Genomic DNA, 5601 nt, shown 5'->3' with positions numbered 1-5601 from the left:
GAGTAATACAGTTTATAAGGTCATTTATAAGTTCAGAAGCACTTAATATCTGAGTGGTTGTTTGAATAACCCTCTTAATGTAGAGGTTTGTGGAGGCAGAGTCAATCTGAAGAATGCCTAAAGGGTTCTGTCAACTTCTCTACTTTTATAGTGGAGGGTAACAGGTGTTGGTTCGGGCTTCCCCATATTGACTTCAGCTTGTCCTCATTCACCTGCAAAATCAATATATTTTGGGGAAATTTACATCTTTCATTGTAGCTGATTCTCCTCATCCATCTCCACCTGCCATGCCTCTTGTTGTTTGTATGCCATATGTTTTGCACATTGTGTACATATTTATATAGATGTAACGCATATTTTTCTACATGTGTAACATCCATGGGTTCTTTATTTTGTAAATACTCCAAAAGATGTATATGAGTACTGTATGCCTTTATGTGTCAATAAAATTTGGTGTACTGTGAACGCCTCTGTAAGAGTTAATTACATAACAATGCACATTTCTTTATACAATTTATCACAAACAATATTTCAAATAACTGGTGTGAGTACAGAAACAGAAGAATCAAGCAAGGCACTACATTTGAATTGTGTTATGGCTGACGGTGTATCAAAACAGTTCTTTGTCAGGTTACAGGTCCGTGTTTGCATATTTTCACCAATGCATTTCCATTTTCCTTTGAGATAGAATAGGAACAGATATTCCCAGATATACTTTCCTTATACCAATAAAGCTCATTAGAGTGTTGACAGACAAACCACGAAGCTGTATCCTAATATTAGCAAAACAAAAGGGCATTGATTCTTTTAAATGTAGGTGTTAGTTTGTGTAAATTATTAGTATCTGACACATTAACTAGTCTAGATATTATTAAAGTAAGTATTGATTTGAATGGCAGTGTTTGCATTTGCGAGCATAGAGCTTGAATTAAGTCCATGTTATGCAGATATTCTGGTAGCCAAACTGAGGCTGACTTTCACATACAGTAAGAACACTAGGTTTGCCTTAAGTTGTCTGAGCCTTTTTACAGTTTGTACCAGCAATGTAGTTGACTCCAGGCACATTGCTTCGATCACTTGTGGAGTCAAACAGCAGAGGCCGAGTCCCAGACAGCTCAAAGTCCACAGGAAGTGGTCACTCAAGCACAGACGCAGTGGATCATACTGTACAAATCACACCAGTGCTGTTAATGTAGTAACCTCCAGGTCAAAATGGCTGGTGGATGTGTATATTTGCCTGGCACTGGGGACACTTGTGGTGGACGTCCTTCAGACGGCTCATGAAGAAAGGGATTAAACAGCAGCCTGCGACACACCTGTGGAAGAAAGGAATGAAGAATGAGAGATAGGATGTGACAGGTGATGTGCAAGGTCAAAGTTCATTCATTACAACATTGAGGTATACAACAACTAGTTTGTCCTAAAAACTGACTGTAAATCACTTTAGATTACAGTGGACAGCTTAAACACACCACCTACTGACATTACAGACTTAATAATGTAACTTACACAGCAATATTTATCTAAAGTTTGCTAGCACTGGCTAACATCAACCACCATTAGCTACTGGTCATACGCCCTTTACACCCTTGCTTCAAGTCTAAATGCTAAGCTAAGCTAATGTCTCCTGGCTGCATACAGACATGATACTCTTGCCAAGAAAGCAAATATGCATTTTTTTCCTCTCCAAATGTACTGCTTCTTTAAGACTAGTTTTAACACAGAAGTCTGGCAAGGTAAAAATGTCTACAATCAATTGGGTCCAGAAAGACATACCCCATGATGGTGCACAAGAAACAAATCATCCATGTAGCCTCGCCCACTCTTCTGCTGGTTTCTGTGAAGACAATCTCTTCACAGGATGGACACCTGGTGACCGCTGGTGTTTCAACAAGACTTTCCACTTACCCATGAGAGAGACAGAGAACACTGTTACCGGCATACTCAGATGTAGACAAATGCATGGCTGCTGGGGTGTAATTATTATACACAAGAACCCTCGAATATTCAAGAAGTATCCAATTGCCCAGTCAACAAAGCCGCATGAGCACAGTGGCAAATATAATATTTAAAAAAAAACATAGTGCAGTATGTTGAAAAAAGTCACAGTAAGTCCAAAAACTCATAGTATCGTTTGTCGAAAAATATTCATAGTATAGTATGTTGAAAACATTCATAATATTTATAAAAATCATAGTATAGTATGTTGAAAAATAGAATCATAGTGTAATATGTCAGAAGAAATCATAGTATAGTATGTTGCAAAAAAAGTCATATATGTCGAAAAAAAATGAACAGCATAGTATGTTGAAAATAATTCATAGTATAGTATGTCGAAAAAGGTTTTAGTATAGTATGTTGAAAAATATTCATAGTATAGTATGTCGAAAAAACAGTTATTGTATAGTATGTCGACAAAGTCCATATAAAGGTCACAGTAAATAATGTAAAAATTAATGGTATACTATGTCGAAAAAAAATCATAAAAAGTCAGTACAGTATAGTCGAAAAAAGTCATATGATAGTATGTCAAAAAAGTCATAGTATAATATGCTGAAAAAAATCATAGTACAGTATAGTTTGTCAAAAAAAGTAAAAAGTATAGTATGGTGAAAAAGGTCATGAAAAAGTCATAGTATAGGATGTCAAAAAATCATAAAAAGTCATGGTATAGTATGTCAAAACAATGATGGTATAATATGTCGAAAAAAGTCATAAAAATGTCACAGTATAGTATGTCGATAAAAGTCATGAAAAGTCTTAGTATAGTATGTCGAAAAAAGTAAAGAAGGTCACAATACAGTATGTCGAAAAAATTAATTAAAAAGTACTAATATAGTATGTCGAAAAAAGTCATAGTATAGTATGTCAAAAAAGTCAAAAGAATCATAGTATAGTATGTCGAAAAAGGTCATAGTATAATATGTCGAAAAAAGTCATAGTATAGTATGTCGAAAAAAGTCATAGTATAGTATGTCAAAAAAGTCATAAAAAAATCATAGTATATAGTTTGTCGGAAAAAGTAAAAAAAATGCATAGTATAGTATGTCGAAAAAAATCATAAAAAACTCATAGTATAGCATGAAGAAAAAAGTCATACTATAGTATGTCATAAAAAAGTCATACTATAGTATGTCGAAAAAAGTCATAAAAAAGTCATAGTATAGTATGTCGAAAAAAGTCATAGTATAGTATGTTAGAAAGAAGTCATAGTATAATATGTCGAAATAATTCATGAAAAAGTCAGAGCATAGTATTTCATAAAGAAGGCATAGTATAGTATGTCGAAAAAAGTCATAAAAAAGTCATAGTATAGTATGTTGAAAAAAGTCATAGTATAGTATGTCGAAAAAAGACAAAAAAGTCATAGTATAGTATGTCAAAAAAGTCATTGTATAGTATGTCGAAAAAAGTCATAGTATAGTATGTTAGAAAGAATTCAGAGTATAGTATGTTGAAAAAAGTCATGAAAAAGTCATAGTATAATATGTCGAAAAAATTCATAAAAAAGTCAGAGCATAGTAATTCATGAAGAAGGCATAGTATAGTATGTCGAAAAAAGTCATAAAAAAGTCATAGTATAGTATGTTGAAAAAAGTCATAGTATATTATGTCATAAAGAAGTCATTGTATAGTATGTCAAAAAAGTGAAAAAAGGTCATAGTATAGTATGTCGAAAAAAGTCATAAAAAAGTCATAGTATAGTATGTCGAAAAAAGTCATAAAAAAGTCATAGTATAGTGTGTCAAAAAAAAGTCATAAAAAGGACATAGTATAGTATGTCAAAAAAAGTCATAAAAAAGTCATAGTATAGTATGTTGAAAAAAGTCATAGTATAGTATCTTAGAAAGAACTCATAGTATAGTATGTTGAAAAAAGTCATGAAAAAGTCATAGTATAGCATGTCGAAAAAATTCATAAAAAAGTCAGAGCATAGTATTTCATGAAGAAGGCAAGTATAGTATGTCGAAAAAAGTCATAAAAAAGTCATAGTATAGTATGTCGAAAAAAGACATAAAAAAGTCATAGTATAGTATGTCGAAAAAAGTCAAAAAAGTCATAGTATAGTATGTCAAAAAAAGTCATAGTACAGTATGTCGAAAAAAGTCATAAAAAAATCATAGTATATAGTTTGTCGGAAAAAGTCAAAAAAAATGCATAGTATAGTATGTCGAAAAATATGATAAAAAACTCATAGTATAGCATGAAGAAAAAAGTCATACTATAGTATGTCATAAAAAAGTCATAGTATAGTATGTCAAAAAAGCCATATTATAGTATGTCTAAAAAAGTCAAAAAAGTCATAGTATAGTATGTCGAAAAAAGTCATAGTATAGTATGTTAGAAAGAAGTCATAGTATAGTATGTTGAAAAAAGTAATGAAAAAGTCATAGTATAATATGTCGAAAAAATTCATAAAAAAGTCAGAGCATAGTATTTCATAAAGAAGGCATAGTATAGTATGTCGAAAAAAGTCATAAAAAAGTCATAGTATAGTATGTCGAAAAAGTCATAGTATAGTATGTCGAAAAAAGTCATAAAAAAGTCATAGTATAGTATGTCAAAAAAGCCATAGTATAGTATGTCGAAAAAAGTCAAAAAAGTCATAGTATAGTATGTCGAAAAAAGTCATAGTATAGTATGTTAGAAAGAAGTCATAGTATAATATGTCGAAAAAATTCATGAAAAAGTCAGAGCATAGTATTTCATAAAGAAGGCATAGTATAGTATGTCGAAAAAAGTCATAAAAAAGTCATAGTATAGTATGTCAAAAAAGTCATTGTATAGTATGTCGAAAAAAGTCATAGTATAGTATGTTAGAAAGAAGTCATAGTATAGTATGTTGAAAAAAGTAATGAAAAAGTCATAGTATAATATGTTGAAAAAATTCATAAAAAAGTCAGAGCATAGTATTTCATAAAGACGGCATAGTATAGTATGTCGAAAAAAGTCATACAAAGTCATAGTACAGTATGTCAAAGAAAGTCATAAAAAAGTCATAGTATAGTATGTCAAAAAAGTCATAGTATAGTATGTCGAAAAAAGTCAAAAAAGTCATAGTATAGTATGTTGAAAAAAGTCATAGTGTAGTATGTTAGAGAGAAGTCATAGTATAATATGTCGAAAAAATTCATGAAAAAGTCATAGTATAATATGTCGAAAAAATTCATAAAAAAGTCAGAGCATAGTAATTCATGAAGAAGGCATAGTATAGTATGTCGAAAAAAGTCATAAAAAAGTCATAGTATAGTATGTCGAAAAAAGACATAAAAAAGTCATAGTATAGTATGTCGAAAAAAGTCAAAAAAGTCATAGTATAGTATGTCAAAAAAAGTCATAGTACAGTAAGTCGAAAAAAGTCATAAAAAAATCATAGTATATAGTTTGTCGGAAAAAGTCAAAAAAATGCATAGTATAGTATGTCGAAAAATATGATAAAAAACTCATAGTATAGCATGAAGAAAAAAGTCATACTATAGTATGTCATAAAAAAGTCATAGTATAGTATGTCAAAAAAGCCATATTATAGTATGTCGAAAAAAGTCAAAAAAGTCATAGTATAATATGTCGAAAAAATTCATAAAAAAGTCAGAGCATAGT

General features: G+C 30.7%; 1 long non-coding RNA gene across 1 annotated transcript; it reads right to left on the bottom strand.

The window, feature by feature from the left end:
* Positions 1 to 1014: 1014 nt before the first annotated feature.
* LOC118494242 lies at positions 1015 to 1959 on the bottom strand. Its single transcript, XR_004896350.1, has 2 exons — positions 1777 to 1959; positions 1015 to 1316 (listed from the first exon to the last, which is right to left on the bottom strand). It is a non-coding gene; the product is annotated as an uncharacterized LOC118494242 (long non-coding RNA).
* Positions 1960 to 5601: the final 3642 nt, after the last annotated feature.

Source organism: Sander lucioperca, chromosome 22 (assembly GCF_008315115.2).
Source record: "Sander lucioperca isolate FBNREF2018 chromosome 22, SLUC_FBN_1.2, whole genome shotgun sequence".
In the NCBI taxonomy this organism is placed as follows: Eukaryota; Metazoa; Chordata; class Actinopteri; order Perciformes; family Percidae; genus Sander; species Sander lucioperca.
The sequence above is the reverse complement of the archived record's forward strand: the minus strand, read 5'-3'. Positions and strand labels throughout refer to the sequence as shown.